At 34.5% G+C, this 19,056-nt stretch overlaps 1 long non-coding RNA gene across 5 annotated transcripts; it reads right to left on the bottom strand.

Annotated features, from left to right (window-relative positions):
- Nucleotides 1–12,018: 12,018 nt before the first annotated feature.
- Nucleotides 12,019–15,301, bottom strand: LOC131047107 (uncharacterized). 5 transcript variants are annotated; one of them, XR_009372328.1, is made up of 6 exons: nucleotides 15,100–15,301; nucleotides 14,706–14,936; nucleotides 13,918–13,998; nucleotides 13,353–13,652; nucleotides 12,824–12,869; nucleotides 12,019–12,573 (listed from the first exon to the last, which is right to left on the bottom strand). It is a non-coding gene; the product is annotated as an uncharacterized LOC131047107 (long non-coding RNA). The 5 variants fall into 5 exon arrangements; XR_009372329.1 differs by lacking the exon at nucleotides 15,100–15,301 and adding an exon at nucleotides 15,002–15,020; XR_009372327.1 differs by lacking the exon at nucleotides 15,100–15,301 and having other exon boundaries at nucleotides 13,353–13,438; nucleotides 13,535–13,652; nucleotides 14,706–14,995.
- Between the last annotated feature and the right edge of the window lie 3,755 nt (nucleotides 15,302–19,056).

Raw genomic sequence — 19,056 nt, 5'->3', positions numbered from 1 at the left:
AAGGCAAACCCCCAATCCTAACCCCTTTTCCTCTCTTTTCTATGTTTAGGTTGCAGGTGCACAGATGTGTTTGTAGATTTGGACTCCATTTGCAAAGACAGAAAAACCCTTTTTGTTTCGAGGATTTTTCGGAGGACCGTGTGCACTTTCAACACGGTCCTGACAACGTTTCCTCAAATTCACAAGGCGGATTTCTCTCGACATATTATAGCTAGATCTAGGTGCACAACTTCATCTCATGCTTCTATTTCGAGTTACAATCATTTCTTTGCTACTTTTACACTTAGTCTGAAAACACATAATTCAACCATTTTACATTCTAAAAGAGGGGTTAGCTTGTCATTTTCACACCATTATCAATTCATTTAGTATTCAATTTCTTCCCTCAGAGATTGGATCTAGTGAATTTCCCCCCTCTTTTAATGTAATGTGGATAAAGTGTTTGCAGGGAAATCCACAGTGAAACTTTCATCTCGTCTCGGAGGGAAGAAAAACTTTCCTCTTGATCTCCCCATCATTCACTTTTCCCCACATCACATTTTGGTGAACCCGACGTCTTACATGCTTTATTCTCAATATCATTGCATATTTTTTATTTACAAGTTTAATTCTTCTGCAAACTTAGTGGTTAATTCATTCAAAACCCTAGTTTTTAAAATTAAAATTGAACTTGTGTCTTGTAAAAATTGCTTGCTATTGTCTTAGATCTAAAAATTGCTTTGTTTGTCAAATTCAATTTCTTCATTGTCCAAATCAATGTGCAAATCAAATTCACAAAATTAAGAGGTTAATTGTCAAAACCCTAGTTTTCAAAATCCATCTTGAAATTGTGCAAAAATTGAATTTCCATTTAATTTTTAGATTTGTGATTGTTTTCAGACTTATCCTCTTTCCTAAAATTCAAATTTTCAATTTCCCTCCCCTTTCAAAAATTCAAAAATTAATTGGTTAGGTCCTAAAACCCTAATTTTAAAATTTAATTGGATTTTGTGTAAATTTCAATCAATTTCAGTCAATTTCAGTTTTCTAAACATTTTTCAAGGTGTCCCTATCCATTAGGTTTGACCCTTTTCAAATTTGCAATTCAATTCCTCTTTTTTCTCAAAACCCTAATAGGGTCCTATTTTCATATTCAAACCTTCATTTCGCCTATCTAGAGATCGTAAAATCCACCAATATTTTGGGGTTAGCTTTAAAATCATTGTAACTTTCATCCCTAAAAATTTCAAAAAAAGTTGGCCAGACCATGTGCACTTTCAACACGGTCCCCGACTTTTTTCCTGAAATTTCGGGAGACTGTTATGACTGTATTTAATAGCTTAAATCCATAAAAGTGGTTGATTTTGTCAATTTTTGATTCCTCTAAAATCAAAAATACCTTCAAAATTCAACATTTAAAATTTCAAGATTTTTAAAAAAAATTGAGTGGTTAATTATAATCTGCCCTGATTTTAAAAATTCTAATTTTGTCAATTTTAAAATTAAGTGGTATCCCATTGGCGGTAATTTTAAATTCCAATTCCCTTTCATTTATCATAAAATTATTGTTGGAAATTGTGTCATTTTCTTCTTTCAACAAAGTTCAAATTGTTTAATCATTATTTTTCCAAATTTTGCAGTATTCAATTTTTGTGCACTTTGTTCCTATTATTCAAAACTCAAATCCAAAATTTCAAATTTCCCCTCTAGTGCATGAGTTTTACCATTATTAGTCCTACCTACACTATCCTCGTTAGACGAACCATTATAATTAAGGCTTCCCAAGGTTTAATTACCAAGGAGATGGAGCATAATTTGGGTGACTTCTTTAATGAGGATAATGCTAATTCATCCCATCCTAATCATGTCCCTATCTATCCAATTGATGAATCCCATGATGAACACGAAGAAGATTTGACTAGAGTTTCCATAGATCAACTTTCAAAATTGGACAATCAATTTGATAACTTTCAACAATGGATGTCCCAAGAGTACCCTAATAGTGAAGCTCTTCCATTAATTGAGGGCCTTAAACAAATGATTCAAAGTGATAAGAATGGAATTGATAAATTGTGTGGCTTTTCTCATATTGTTGATTCTAATGTCATTCCTATAGAGAGTTGTTCCGAAACCCTAGGTTATTCACAACCTCCTACACAAGTCAATTCTTCTATTCCTTTGAATACTCTTATGACTAGTGTTCCTACTTTTACCTCAAACATCATGGCTACTTTAACTCAAAATTTCATTCCTACAACCATTATTCATGGGGGCAATCCCTCTTCTTCATTTAATCCTCCATCTTTACCTATGTCTTCAATAAGTATTCCTATTATCCCTCAACCAATCAATGTGACACAAGGGGGCAATTCATTCAACAATTTTATTCCTCCTTTAAGTGTCCCATTTCCTACTCAATCATCACCTATGCCTACTTATCGTAATGTCCCACCACCTTATTCAATTCCTTTCTTCAATAATATTACACCACCTTCTCAATCAACCATGTCTAACATCAATTCTTCTACCGAAGCGACCATTAACAATCTTGCTCAAACTGTGTCTTCCTTACAACAACAAATTGCTTCCATGAGTTAATCCAAGTTTAGTGTGCCCACATTTTATGTTGCGAGCACACTTTCCCTTGATATTGTTAAATTCGTGCCACCTAAGCATGTCGAGGTCCCTCAATTGGAACTCTATAATGGAAAAGGTGATCCTCTAACGCATGTTAAAACATTTATATACTTGTGTACTGATTTTGCTTATGATCAAAGATTGCTTGCAAAGTTGTTTACAAGAACACTAAGAGATAAGGTTTTACAATGCTATTTATCTTTGCCTTCTTATTCTATCACTTCTTTTCAACAATTAGCAAATGCTTTCATTCAACAATTTCAAAACAACATTGGTCCTACAATCACTTTGACTGATTTAATGCATTGTAAACAAGGTGTTAAAGAAAAAGTGACTGATTTCATTGGTAGATGTAAGCATTTGTGTGCTCAAATTTCTTTTTCTTGTACCTGATAATGATATTCAAAGAATTTTCATTTCTAATTTGCAAAAAGATATTAGGGAAAATCTTCTTTTGTGTAAGTTTACTTCCTTTCCGCAGTTGTGCACAACACTCCATAATTATCGACTGGCTGTGAGTCAAATGGAGCAATCTACTCCTATGGCTCCGAGTGATAAGGGGGAAAGTGTTCAACAACTGTTTGCGAAGTTCAAACCAATAAAAAGATTCATCAAGTTCAATGATATAATCAACAACAACAATGTGAATGCTACAACAGGTGTGCCTCCTCTTTCTAAATTCTTTAAAAGAGAAAGACAAATTACTCCTTTGAATGAATCTTTACATAGTATTATGTCTCAGTTGTTACAAAGAAATGCTATCAAACTTCCTCCTATAAAACCAATGGACCCATCTAAGCTTGCATCCCCTTATTTTGATAGCAATTCCTTTTGTCAATTTCATCGCCAACCTGGTCATGATACTGAGAAATGTTTTGCATTGAAAAGTAGGATTCAAGATTTGATTGATAATAATACTAATACTATATCCGTGGCAGGTGTGAATGATAAGGGAAACAAATCAGTAGCTCCTCCTAATCAAAATCTTAAGATTTTTATTGATCCTTTGCCTTCTCATACCTCTAACGTGATTGAGACTGAACATAGCTCTTTCTCTCTTTCTGATCTTACTACCACAATTCCAAATTTAGTGAATATGGTAGAGAAACAAGTGATACCTAAGGACCCTTGTATTACATTTGACCCTAGTGAGACCATTAAAGCATGCAATGGCCCTTTATACATAGTTGCGAAGGTTAAGGACATACCTTGTCGTGGTGCTCTTATTGATCCCTCTTGCATGGTTAATTTCATCACTGAGGAGTATCTTTTCACTCTATGATTGCATAAAATGATCTATGATGAGACTAATGTTCTTGTGAAGTTATTTGATGGATTCTCTTGTCCTACCATTGGTTCTATCACCCTTCCTGTTGAAGTTCACACTAAATCTATGGATGTCAACTTTGTTATCATTCCTTCTTCCGAGTAGTTCCGTGTGAAGTTTATCTACACTTGGCTATCTTCCACGAAGGCTGTTGCTTCTCGAATTCATAAGTGATTAAAATTTCCCCACAACGGAGAAATCATAACTGTTAACCATAGCATATTTCGGCCATCCGAAAGAAGCCCAGGTGTTCCTATTGATCTCTTTTGGCCTAAGCAATTTCAATCTCTTCCAAAAAGGAGTGATGCTCTTTTCCAATCTTATCAAAAATGGAAGAAAGATATGATCTTATCCTTAAGTCAACCTAGATCCCCAACAATTGATATCCCCATCCTTCTTGAAGATGAAATCCTTCCCCTAACGGATAGGACTAATCTTCCTCCTAAGGAAGATCCTCAACCTATTCCTATGGATGTAACTATGCCTTCTCCTAAGAAGAAGAACAATATTTCTTCTAAGGTTAGACCTGTACTGCCTCCCCATGATGGACCTGGTCTCCTTCCTACACGTAATATTGCTCCTTTATATGGTGTAGTTCCACCTCCTTGCTCTTATAGAGAGAAGAGTCTCGCCTCTCCTCTTGTCCAACCTAAAAGACCTCAACCTAAACCTTCAACTATCAAAGAGGAGATTATTCCTCCTTCAACAAATGTTCTTCCTTCTACCCATCTTTCCACTAAGAGTAAACAAAATTGTTGTGCGAGAGACCGCCGATGAAGGCGTCATGCTTGAGTTCATGAAGATGTTCCTCAAACTATTCAATCTCCCAAGACTCCAACAGTTGACATGATTCCCTTTTCTCCTAAGCAAGATGTTGAACCTACATCTCCAAATCATAAATTGCAAAAAACATGTGATGGTTTTACTCCTATTCGTGTTCATACTCCTCTCTCTATAAATCTAGATGAATAAATGAGTGAAAATGTTATTCATGATGGCAATACAACTCATAATGCTTCTGATAGTGACTATGAATATGTTGATGTGGACAAGCACTTATCAACTAAATTTTCAAAAACCCTAATCGTAGCTCCTAGAATCGAACAAAGTGACTTAGCCCATGAGCATAGTCCTTGTTTGGATCTTATATTAGCTCCATCTGTTGTGCTCGATGGCGCTCCTTTGGCGTGTTTCTTTCCTTCTTGAAATAGTGATCAACAAGACCGGGAGGCGGATGTCGTGCTAGATTAGCAATATTATCACTGCAAATCTTCTCCCTCTCTCCTCTCTTGCTCTTTGTGACTATTCTTCTATGTGTATCCCTGTTCTATTTTTCCCTCAATGTCTACTTGAGGATGATGCAAAGCATTGAGATCTCTTTTGGTCTCTTTCATGTTGACTCGAAAGACATCCTCTATTCCCTTTCTTCCAAGGTAGTGCCCTTTCTTTGGGGAATGACGATTGTTATATGCACATATACATATATGATATACATGAGTTATCATACAACATACTGACCCTGAGGAAAGTGAAACTACCTCGTCTTTTGTGTTCATTATCCTTGGGTTTACTCCTCAAATGGGGGCTAGATCCTTGTGGTAACGTTCTCCCTTTCGTTTTTCTCTCTTGAGTGTATCCTACCTTAAAGAAATATCTCTCGATAAGGCGTGCACAATCACTTTAACGTGGGAGCATAGACTCCGCTCATATTTTTCTTCTTGATAATTAGAGTTATTTAGTGAACTCGACTTTGCTTTATAATTTTGGTATCTTTTCGTGACTCATAGTGAGGGGAACCTTGCTACTTACAGTCACGGTTTTCCCTTCTTGATCTTCCCTTCTACTTTGTCAATCGATATCGTAAGATCCTTAGTCCATTGGGGGCTTGGTTCATCTTGCCTCCTTGATGTGGTAAAAGTCTTTCAATCTTGTTTCCTTGTACTTTACCAACATTATTGGCGTACGCTTATACTCCCGCTAAAGTGGGGTTTAAATGTAGTGTTATAAAATTACAACCCCTGCAATTTGTGACCACATTAGGGTCTTCATGTTGGCGATTTGAATCCCCAAGCCTGATCGGAGACTCGATACTTTCTCATCCCCGAAAACTACACGTTTTCTGCTCTCTGCACTGCCTGAACCTGCTTCCTATCCTGAGATAAGGGCATGACGGGGGCGTGGTGCCCTTGTCCCTGCCCTATTTTAGGGCCCCCTTTGCCCTATCTTTGCACTTAAAGTGGGAAAACTTTCCCTGTGTCGGCCTATGATTAAAAATCAGTCAATTAACCCTAATTGATGAATATATAAGTTGCATTTACCTTCCCATTTTCACAGGTCAGAAGTTGGAAGTTTTCATCAATCACAAGTTCAAGAAATCAAGCATTCAAGAGTATTCAAGCATTCAAGCATTCCTTTCGAACATTGAGCATTCTCAAGTCTCCCTTCAGGGCTAGGTGTTGCATTCAAGTCAAGGATTCAACCATTGAAGAGGAGATTCCTTTCAACATTCAATTTCACACAAGCAATTCTATCACAACCTCTCTTGAGGTGAATTACATTTCAATCTTTCATTTACATTTACTTGCAACTACTTTCTTTCATCATTTGGTTAATTCCAAAACTGGGGTTTGACCTGAAGGCAAACCCCCAATCCCAACCCCTTTTCCTCCCTTTTCTGTGTGTAGGTTGCAGGTGCGCAACTGTGTTTACAGATTTGGACTCCATTTGTAGAGACAGGAAAACCCTTTTCATTTCACGAATTTTTTGGAGGACCGTGTGCACTTTCAACACGGTCCTGACAACTTCTCCTCAAATTCGTAGGGCGGCTTTCTTTTGACATATGATAGCCAGAACCAGGTGCACAACTTCATCCCACGCTTTTATTTCAAGTTACAATCAGTTCTTTGCTACTTTTACACTTAGTCTCAAAATACATAATTCAACCATTTTACATTCTAAAAGAGGGGTTAGCTTGTCATTTTCACACCATTATCAATCATTTAGTATTCAATCTCTTCACTAAGAGATTGGATCTAGTGAATTTCCCCCCTCTTTAAATGTAATTTGGATAAAGTGTTTGAAGGGAAATCTGCAGTGAAACTTTCATCTCTCCTCGGAGGGAAGAAAAACTTTCCTCTTGATCTCTCCATCATTCACTTTTCCCCACATCACAATAATATTATGAGTTATTAATTAATGCAAGTACATAAGCAATAAATTTCATAAATAATTGTATCTAAATTTGATAGTTTGTGAAAATAACTTAGATTTGAAAATCTACATAAAAATTTATGCAAGCATAAGATTTGATGGATTCACCAAAATGAAATGGTCAATGAACTAGCTCTCCAAATGTATGCAATTTTAAGTGCATAAGCAATAGAATTAAAAAATGAATGCAGACATCAACTGATTAAATATATGTGAAACATATTTGAAAATGAAAACAAAAGTTATGAAAGCATAAGACATGCGTTGTTCACCAAAATTTTAAATGGTAAAAATTGGGATCCTATCCTAAGAATGCAAACTAAGTTTTCAAATTTCCTTGGCATTTCACGGGAAACATAAATAGTTTCAACTATAGTCCCTATAGGAGAGCTAAAAAATTGCATTTATGTTTCTTTTGTTGTAATGCTATTGAAATTATGAATTGTATGTTTGAGATCTAGGTAAAATGATAAAAAATTAACAACTTTTAGCAATAATAGTGAAATGGAGAACAAGAAACCAACATAGTAGCTCAAATATAGAAAGAGGAGACGAAGAGGAACCTATAGTTGTATTTTGAACTTGAAAATGTTAAACACAATTCGAGGGTGCCCCAATTTGAGAGTGCCTATGCACACAAAAAGTTACAAATCTACAATTAGGAGGTCTTGTAGGTCCCTCTCTTCGAAATTAATCCCAAAAGTGTTCGACACTATTGGAGGGCACCATAGTCTAGGTTTTTTTCTTATTTAAAATTTGGGATTACTTGTTGTTTTCTTCTCTGCATATTGGTAGAACTCTTTGTTGTCATAGCTGAATGTACACACACAAAAGTGAAAAACAATATTGTGTAATATAGGGGCTTGCCTAAGTGAAACCTCATGTTGGTGTTCCCACCTACATTATAACAACGTTTGATTGAAAGAGAGCTTTTCCTCGGGAAGGAAAGAGGCCAAAACCTTAATGCAAATTCTCGAGTTGACAAATATTACCTTAGACATGAAACCATTGTCTTAAAGTCTCAAAAAGGCTTGATGTTTCTTTAATGATGTTAATACACACCTTCTTCATGGAAGAAGACATCATAATTGATCATGATTTCTCAAACAAAGATGTAGAATCAAATTCTTGTCTTCTTGATTACATATTTGTGCTCAAATTCCTTGAGTGTGATCAATAGGAATTAAATCACGAAGGTCCTTTATAGTTAATATTTGAAATAACAGAGGTAATTGTATTTAAATGCAATTTACACCTTTTGGAATTTAGTATTTGGGGAAGCCCAATATTGAAGGGAAATTTCCTGCTACTTGCAAAGATGACATTTGTAATTCAAATTTGGGGCCAAACTACTTAAATTGGGGTGTTGGGAACCCTATTCTAGGATAGGGGTGTTGGGCACACTAGTTCTGACAGTTTGGGCCAAGAAAAAGATTATACTTAGGGGATTGCACCATGTAAACGAAAACAATCCTAAAACTAAGTATAATTAGACACAAACCCGTACACATTAGGCACAACCACCAAATCGGGTTCAAAGTGAGTTTGAAATTATAAAAGAATATAATTTATTATGCTACATCATGAAATGAGTTGAATTGAAATTAAAGTATTAGAGAATCACTTACTTTTATTATCTCTCAACAATCCAAAACCTATTGGAGTTGAGGAAAAATCAACTCTATAGCTCCCAAAGATCACCTGCATGCAAACCTGTCACAAAAGGAGAGAAGCAAAAAAGCTATGTAGGCCAGAATTCAGAGATCCAGAAAAGAGGAGTCATATTGATTGTGCAACAAGAATGCAATTCAATAATTACAGTTGTTATGAAAATACAAAGAGAGAATCCTTATAAGAGGATACTCGAAACCCTAAAGGTGAAAACCTTGAAGAATTATAAGATTCCTAAGTTTAGCTTAAGCATAGAGTATAATAGACTAATAATTAAATAAATAATTATTAGCTAATAAAAGATAACTCTAACACCCCCCTTAAGATGAACTTAGGGAGTAGCTAAAAACCAAGGACTAAAACAACATGAAAGTAACAATGGGTCCCGACAACTAGGCCTGATGAGGTACCCAAGTACAAAAGAGTCTTTGTAAGGTGGATAAATAGAGAAAATCACATGGGAAAAAAACTCTACTCCAAAAAGAAATGAAGACTAGTGAAGGTCAGAAGAAGCCTCCAAACAAGAGAATGTCCCAAAAAATAGGAACAAAGGAAGATCATGAAGAACACCACTGAAGCATGAAATAGTCGCAAACACTGTCAAAGAGTAATTGTTGATCTGAAGAACCTTCATTGAAATAGAACATGACCAAGTAGAGAAGACTGTACTGTGCATGAGTGCCCTCAAATGATACTACTCGAATCCGATGGAAAATAAAGACAAACAACTGAATTCAAGATACAGATGGCATGAAACACCAAAGCCTGAAGAGCTGATCAATTGAACCAATGAAGCATTAGAACAATAGGACAAACCTCACCATAATGATGAAAAGGGAGAGGGACAAGTACACTAAAAAGAACGGCCAACAAGAACTGCATGACGAAGAACCAGGAACATCAAAGGTGTAGAGAAAGTACATAGTGTCGTGGAAGGAACACTCACTTGAGACACATCATGAGGCCTTCTTAAATCTTGTTCCCAAAGTATAATTCCTTTTCTAATTTATATTAGCAATCAAACAAACCTTCAAATTTTGTTTTCTTTCATTATCTCTTTTGCCATCAAATCTAACTGTAACATTTTGATAACATTTTGATTTCTCTTTGACAAGGTTAATTCCATATTTTGATTTTTTGAGATACCTATCAAATTCTTATTATCAAAAATACATTTTAAAATTAGAAGGATCCAAAAACGTTGTCATGAGTAGCTATTACTTCTAGGTATTAATCTAGCAATTGAAGCGAAACCTTGACAAAGGCATTGGCAAGAATAAAACTTAATTTCATAACTAGTAACATATTATATTTTAAAATCAGTATTTTCAAAATTCTTTAAATTTCCTATGCTTGAGTGATAGAAATAGATTAATTAAGACTTATAATTTCTCTAGCTAATAAACACCTATGTAAGTTCTAGCATAACTAAAAATTAAATGACTTTAAACCTACTAAGTTGGAGACAAAAATGTAGAATTAAATGCAATTAATTTATCCCATAGTAGCCACAACTAACACTTGGCTATGATATATCATTTTAACTTAAAACTAACCCGTTTTGTATTATATAACTCTTTAAAGATATTTTAAAGACAACAAACTTTCCCAAGTATGGTTCAACTATAATAGATTGATTGAGAATTGCAAATTCTTTCCATAGTAAAGCTTCATAATAGTTCTTATATACTTAAATTATTGAGGGTTCATTTATGGTAGGAAGTTGATGGGTGAGATCCAAGATAGTCGATACTCCTCACACTTTATAATAGTATTTGATGACTAACTTGAATTTATTTTGCATTATAATATGGAGATATAATAATATTCCTATCTATTTAAAATCTTATTGATATTAACTAGATCTAGAGGCATGTTAAGTATTAGCATATCTATATTTTAAAAAATCTAAGTAAAGTACGTCGAGAGATATCAAATTTAAAAATGTTTAATATTAAAAAATAATAGTAAAGAGTTGATTGTAATGAGATTGATGTGAAAAAGTTCAATACATTAACATTGATACTAATGCTAATTCATCCTTAACTATAACCCTATCTTTAATTCCAATTCTAAACCTAACATCAACCCTAATTTAACATTGAATCTAACCCTAATTTACCCATGATACTAACCTTGTTTAAACCCTAATCTAACATTAATCTTAACCATAATTAATCTCTAACCTTCACCCTATATAAACCCTAACCATAATTTAACCCTAAGTCAAACACTTTTCTTATAACCATAGTTTTACCGTAACCCTAATTGAACCCTAGCTCTAACTTTTATTGAACCCTAATCTAACACTACACTAACCCTAACCTTACTAATCTAATATCAACCCTAATAATATTCAAACCATAATCATAACTAAGCCTTTCTAATATCAACCCTAATAATATTCAAACCATAATCATAACTAAGCCTTACCTCAAATCAACTTGATATTCTTTTAATGTTGTCAAAATTATTTCAATAAGATCTGAATTATAGAAAAAACAGACACAAAACAAAACAACCAATTAATAAAAAACCACAAATGGTATATAAATTTATTTTCTTCACAATATATTGTGAATGCAAATATTGATACTATTTAATAAAAAACCACAAATGGTATATAAATTTATTTTCTTCACAATATATTGTGAATGCAAATAAACATGCAACTATTGATACTATTTATTGTCTAATCTTATCTGGTGGAGGATGGAAAATTTATCAACGGAGAATCTTACAGATTTGTTTGTGAGCCTAATACGCCTCTCGGTGTAATTAGTTTTAAAATTTGGTAATCACTCATGATTTTTTATAATGGAGTGGAATTCATTTCTCAAAAATGACTGAAAAGCAAATATTTTAAGTGTAATTCATATGGAGGGTAAGAAACGAACGAGAGGAGTTCCTTCACTAAAAAATAGAACAAAATTTTTTTCTTGTCAAAGGGAATCTATAAAAACAAGAGCTGCAAGCAGCGTAGTTCCTGCCAAGCACAGGCAGTAGGAAATGTGATTGTTTTTTGTGGCAACGCAATAGCAAGATGAAATCTATTTTATTATTATTGTTTTGATTTAATCAACAACATATTTCAGATAATTATAAATTCAATTATCAAAGTCATGGGGAGAGAAGAGACGAGAAGAGACGTATCACATTGTCAACCGGTTTAACATCAGCACAACAATACAGAGTGAAAGAAAGAGATATATATTTACATATGTTTGCCAAATGTCGGCTGCCTATTAACGATGTTGTGCAAAACTGCAAAACTAGTACAATGGTAATAAATTGTGTGATTTCATTTTTGTGTCAGTGGCCTTGCTTGCTATTGATCCTTTCCCGGATTTGCTGGCTGTTCTCAGCTTTTGCATTCAGGACCTTGCAAAATTAACAATATGAAGATTAGTTAAAATAGAAATCAGTTATTCTACGTCCATGACATGGGAATGTACAAAAAGCTTATCAATCTCAGGTGAACAAGACTTTGGAGTTTCAATATTTATCGTCTTTCTTGGTGATTTAAATGTTTCCCCACTCTCTAATACATTTTGATCTTTAGGAATATAGCTCTGCTGTGCCTTTTGACTCTTCGGATCTGTGTACATTTCAGCAAGAGGTGATGACAAACTAAAAACTGTTGATTGAATCTCAGAACGTGGCTGTGAGAATCCTTGCTCAGAGAAATTTGATAATAGTTCAGAAGCTAATGGCAATAGAGAATTCTTGTCCAACATAAAAATATGGCTCTGCAAGAAAAGAATCGTTTTTGATTAATAAAATGCATGCAATTATCTCAGATGCCACTGCAATGCATTTATTTTCACTAGTTTCTCTGTGTGATGATAATATGATCTCGAAAAGATCTAATTTTATATATTTCAAATATGTGGATCTGAATGATTTGGTTCAGCAACATTATGTAATTGAGAAACATAAAATCAAGCATATGCAGATCAGAGATAATAGATCTGTGAGACTGATGTGTGCAGTCGATACCTTCGCAAATAATTCCTCCAATTGATAGGCAAGGGAAGAACCATATCTACAAAGAAAATTTCATACTATCAGAAAAATGACCATACTCTGTGCTAGATGTAACAGTTTGCAAGAACTCTATTGTTGAATGGGAGCCTGGATTAAAATAGTAGTTGAACTAAACCCGAAGTGCTATTACCAATTTAGATCCAAAATCTTCATGCAATATGCAAGAATATAATATTTTATAAATTAATCTTGACTTACTTGGCTTTACTATTAATTACAGTTTCCAAAAAGAATGCTTTAGTGTGAAAATGACAAACACAAACATGTCTTCCTAACTTTCTAGCTTATTGATCTAAGACTGAAGACAACAACATACACTTTATTGAAACTAAAATGGTTCATGCATTGAGCTAAAATAGAACACATTTTTCTTCGCAAGAATTCAAACCAAAACAGAGCTCTGTATCATTTGCTCTGAAACAAACTAAACTGGGTGCTAGTATATTAGCAGCAAAAGACACAAGCAGACATAGAAGCTTACTTGTGATTTGCATGAAGGACATGTGTAACCAGTTGGAGATGAAGATCCTTTCAAAAGTAGAAGCAAGCACGAATTATGCAAAACATCTGAGCACAATCCTTCCAGGATTAGCCTTGTCCTATGCTAATAAATAATCTCATTCGTGTAAAATCAACCTTAGTGAAGTTCAAGGAAAAACATACGTAAGCAGCCGAGCTGAGTGACAGAGCGACTTGAATGAGTCAGTATCTGCAAGCAAAAGCTACATTTTGGTAGGAAACTGCAACTGGAATCAACCATCCACTCTGCATATGTCGTCACCTATTATCCACCCATATACAATAATACATAACATCTTAAGAATGTCTCCGGGAGAAAGCCAGAAACAAACCCACACCCCTAAATTATGCATTGTATTACAGAAACGAACAGAGGATACTCAATGGTGACTGCATGTAGTTTAGGTTATATTTATCAAATCTCAAATTTGGGTTTAAATGGTAACAGAGAACGAGTACTGAATATCTCTATATATTATTTTCCAAGACAAGAAACCCAAAAAATTGAGATTATGAACTGAGATCACCTCACAAGCACTGTGTTCAGGAAAGCAGATGCAATCTCCACATACAGGAACCTTATGCGTACAGCAATATAGTTGTGTTTCCTGCACACATTTCAGCAAATCAACTGAAAATCGTTAAAAAGGAATAGGGTGAAGCACAGATTCTTAATCCTTATTTTTTCGCATATTCTTTTAGAGGCTTCGTGAATTTTGGAAAATGAAGCAAAGAATCAGAGGATACAATGATAGATGCATTCTAATTAAAGACACTTTTGGGGGATGGACTTGCAGACTTTCAGTCTATAGTGAGTAAAACAAAATAATGGAGTGAAGACTTTCGGATTAAGCATTGTTTTGGCTGTCTAATGGATGGCAATGATGAAAATATCAGAACACACGGACCAATTGCCATAACAATTTAGCAGGAGAGGAAGATGAGCAATTCCCAAAACAAGATAAGATGGCAATAAACTAATCCTCCACATAAACCATAAAAATTCTCCAACGCCTAGCAAATCACTGCAATTCTCTAGGTAATGACAATAGAAATTGCAGATCACAGGGCTGCTGATTGTTCACAAACAAGGGCAAAATTTAAGGCTCCCAAAAAATATAATAATCGCAGCCTATGGAATTTAATAATGCCAAAACTGAAACCCTAATCGCCATGTATCCATGCTCCGCTGGCAGCCTTAAAAAATGGAAAGCTCAATCATATCATCATTTCTATATGCAAAACTGAAATAAAGTTTAGCAGAGATGAAAATTTTAGTAATGCGACTACAAATCCATAGCAGAAACCATCATACCAGGCCTGTGAGCTAACACGTCATTTCCGAATGAAAACCCTTATCGACAGCTAGGTGATTCGAATCCATACTCTGCAATTTGTCTTGTAATTTTGCCAACTGTTACTTTCACTCCGCAATCACTTTTTGTCATCCATGTTTTTCTATGCGCTCTGTCAAAGTTCCATTTTGGCGGCCCTGCACCTACTTCTGGAGTCGTGCGTTCTCTCCTGTTGAGAACTGTGCGAAGCCCTGCACACCGCAAACAACACCAATAGTTAAACGCCATAAAATTTATCCATAATATTTTGCTTAACTAATAAGCAAGTTCACGGGTGCTGAACATTAGTAAATGTAAAAATATTTGAGAACAATGATTTTTGATTGGTTCATGAGCATAGCATTAATCACTAACTGAGGCCTCAGCTATAGTCCCTGCAGGCAGGAACTAACAAGGATTCTACCAATCCTTGGAAGAATTCACATAGAGAAAGTTTCCAGCCAAAATGTGAAGAAATATTCTCCAATTTGTTACAAATCTCACTAGGAAGATGATGAACAACAAATTTTTTTGTCCATGATTGTTGGAAAGACTCCAATTTATTTTTAATTCGATAAAAGTTTGGTGGGAAAACCAATCATGCGAAAATTTGGGCCTTCTATGGGTAAGGAAAAATAATTCATAATTTCGTATCTACTTCTACAAAAGCCTCCATCCATTTATGTAATAGGGTAGTAGAAAACCAATCACATTTGCTTTCTATTGATATCAAGGACCATCTTTTTAATCTTGCAAAAGTCTATTTACTGGTATAAATATCTTTAAAGAAATATATGTGAAGTATATTGAGAGATAACTTAATATAGGGTTAGGATTTTATTAAGAATTAGAGTAGGATCACATTTTAAGTTACAATTAATGTTAGTTTTAAAATTTATGGTTAGTGTTCAATTAGAACTAGTGTTTGAATAAAAGTTATGGTTACGATCAAATTAGAGTTAGTTTTTAGTTAAGAATAAAGTTGTATTAGTGGTAGGGTTCATCTAAAATTTTAATGGAAGTGGCTAAACTCCACACAAAACAACACACTGTACAATTTTCAAAAATTGCAAAACACAATAGATTTTTGCAAAATTTTAGGAGTTAAACCTTCTTGCTTTGTAACCCCATTATTGTTAAACCACAAAAAAATTGACGAAAAATGTTGTGTTTTACAAATTTGGGAGGTTTGTTGGAGTGCCATTTTGTGTGGAGATTAGCTTCTACCAATTGCAATCGAAGTATGAGTTATGGTTCAATTAGTGTTAGTTTTGAGTTATGGTTCAATTAATGTTACTTATTAAGTTAAGGTTACAGATGGAATTCAATCAAGATCACATGTACTATCTATTATATCACTGCACTACTACTACACATTGCAATATTGCATGGTCACGTTTGACCTCTTTTTGTAAGACAGAACTATTCCAAACAATTCTCAATTATTTCCTTGGATATATTATTGTTTAGATCACCTAAATATATTTACAACCTATTTTAATATTATAAATAAATTGTAAATGTATAAGTAATAAATATTATGTAAAATATCTTTACTTTACTATATTAATATTTTATGCAATAGATGGGGATGGAGTTATAAAGAAGAAAATTGACATAGGTTGAATTATCCAACTGCATAGTACGATTAAATAATTCATTATCTTTTTATCCATAATTAATATTAAACAAGTAAAATTTGTTTACTGATTTTTTTTTAATCATTTAGTAGAAATAATGATATATATAATCCTTAATCAAAATAGTTTTTTTTAATAATTATACCAAATTCTAAGTGATAAGATTTTATTTTGAAAAAGGGGTAAAAATTTATTAAATCAGAAATAACAAAACAATATCAAGAAGCACCATTCAAAAGGAGATCCAGAAAGGTCCTCAACTATCCCGCCATATCATCCTTAAAAATCTTATCAAAAGATTGAGCACAATCTTGGGGTAAATCACCCCTTCCCCCAATATTCTAGCCAACCATATTCTTAGAAACTCACTTTGCCAAATAGTCAATCACCTTATTCCACTCCTTAGGAGCATAACAAAAATTAATTGACTCAACAAAGTTCTTCAAACTTAGAATCTGTCTAACCACCATTGCCAAATTCCAATTAACATCCTCCAATCTTTGCTTATTTAACATGTCCACAACAACTTGAGAGTTAGATTCACAAATGACCTTGCTCCAACCAAGAGCACGTCCCCACTCAAGCGCATAACAAACAACCAAAGCCTCCATAAGGTTACTAGAAAGCTCGCCCTTATAAACAAAAAAAAAGGAAAATCACATTTCCCAAACTATCTCTTCCAATACCTCCAATTCCTATATGTCCCAAATTCCCTCAAGAAGAGCCATTAGTATTAATCTTAAGGACTCCTGGGGGTGGAAGAGACCACTTACAAACTTGTTGAACCTTCTTTTTAACATGTCGACCCTTGATTTGTTGACTCCACAAAAGGGGATCTCTATTATCCCCACTCAAAATGTTTAGATTTTGGATAATAGGCATGTCACCTTGATCCACATTTATAGAGAGATCACACTTTGCCTTCAATGTTTCTTGCAACATATTAACAATTCTCTACGACACTTGTTGCACCAACATCCACCTATCTTGAAAAATCTTGTGATTTTTTTCTAACCACAATTGCTAAAAATAAAGGAGGGGCCAATGTCTTAAGCTACCTAAAGAAAGAAAGTTTTAGATGGGGCTCTGCCTAGACTACTCCAAAAATCTAATAGAGAATTTACATGGACACAAACATGTTTCCAAGCGCCCCACCAAAAATGCCATTTTTTTTCTAGAAAAAAACACACTAAAAAAAGAGATGTGGAGTACTTTCATCATTATTATTACACAAAAAACACACTGGAGGTCCTTGAAATCTTCTTTTTTGAAGATTCTCCCAAGTAAGGCATCTATTCTGAACCACTAACCACAAGAAGAAATTATACTTGGGCTAGGAGAACCAATTCCACACCTGATTTCAACAAGGAACAACCGCAATCCGTATGTCAATCTGTCTAACTCCATATATCTTGAGGCTACCATAAATCTTCCCTTTAGTTCAAGACCCCAAGCAAGGACATCTTGACTCCTCATAGAATTGCGCATCCTTCCTACCAAAATCCTAGCCAGTTCCTCCCAAGCATCCATTGATCCTCTAGGAGGCCATTCATGTGGCTCTTTCCATCTAGCCACTTCCCCTGATCCCAATCTTGAAATAACTTTAAAATCCTCGACTCTACTTCAACCATCTTCAAGAAAGCTATCACAAATAGACTGCAACTATGGAAATTGAGAGAGAATGGGAGGAAATCCATCCCAAGAATCATACTAGAACAAATCTTCAACTCCTTTATTACAAATCCAAAAGAGTCCTTGCTTAACAATATGTGCTCCTCTTTTAAGAGTATTCCAAGTCATAGATCGTTTTCCAATCATATTGCATCTTGAAACATCCCTACAATTCACAAATACTTTATGTTGAGAATTTTAGCCCAAGATCTTGACTGGTACACCATTTCCAAAAAATCTTACCAGCCAAACCTCAACCATTCATACCTTCTTAACATGATCCTAGACCCCCCTCCTGTATTGACCTACGAACAGAGTCACATTTAACCAAACCCCACTTTGAAGAAAGAAAATTACAAGTACACAAAAACTGACTGGAGAGTGCATCAAATTCCTTAATAAAACTTACAGGAGCAGTCTGCACAAAACATCTATATATAGGGATAGCCTGAACCACAAGATTGAAGAGAATCACTCTCCCAACTGTTGAAAGCCATCTATAAGTCCAAAGACTCACCTTCTTGTAGAGTTTATCCAAAATGTCTTGCCAAAACCCCCTAGCTAGTGGGCGAACAAATAAAAGAATTCCAAGATAAACAAAAGGAAGAACACTAATTTAAAACCTTTCCTTGCAATCCTGGCTTGGATAGTTAAAGGGATATTAAAAAATAAGATAAATGACTTATTCTTATTAATATTTTATCTAGAAGTAGCTGGATAAATATCCAGGAACTTTCTTAAGTTGGTCGCCTCAAGGATTTTTGCAATTCTCATTAGAGTCGTGTCATCTACAAATTGAAGATGAGAAGAAGGAGGAAAACCATTACCCTAGTTCCAACCATGAATAAATCCTTGCCTTACCCAAGATTTGATAAACAAGTATGGGGATAGAGGATCACCTTGCCTTAAGCCTCTAGAAGCCCCAAACAACTCAATACTCTCATTATTGATGGAAACAAAAAAAGAAGTAGTAATACAACTCATCACCCAATTAATCCACTCACTACTAAAACCAAAATCT

The sequence above is a fragment of the Cryptomeria japonica genome, chromosome 4 (assembly GCF_030272615.1).
Source record: "Cryptomeria japonica chromosome 4, Sugi_1.0, whole genome shotgun sequence".
NCBI lineage: Eukaryota > Viridiplantae > Streptophyta > Pinopsida > Cupressales > Cupressaceae > Cryptomeria > Cryptomeria japonica.
This window is presented reverse-complemented; position numbering and strand designations above follow the sequence as displayed.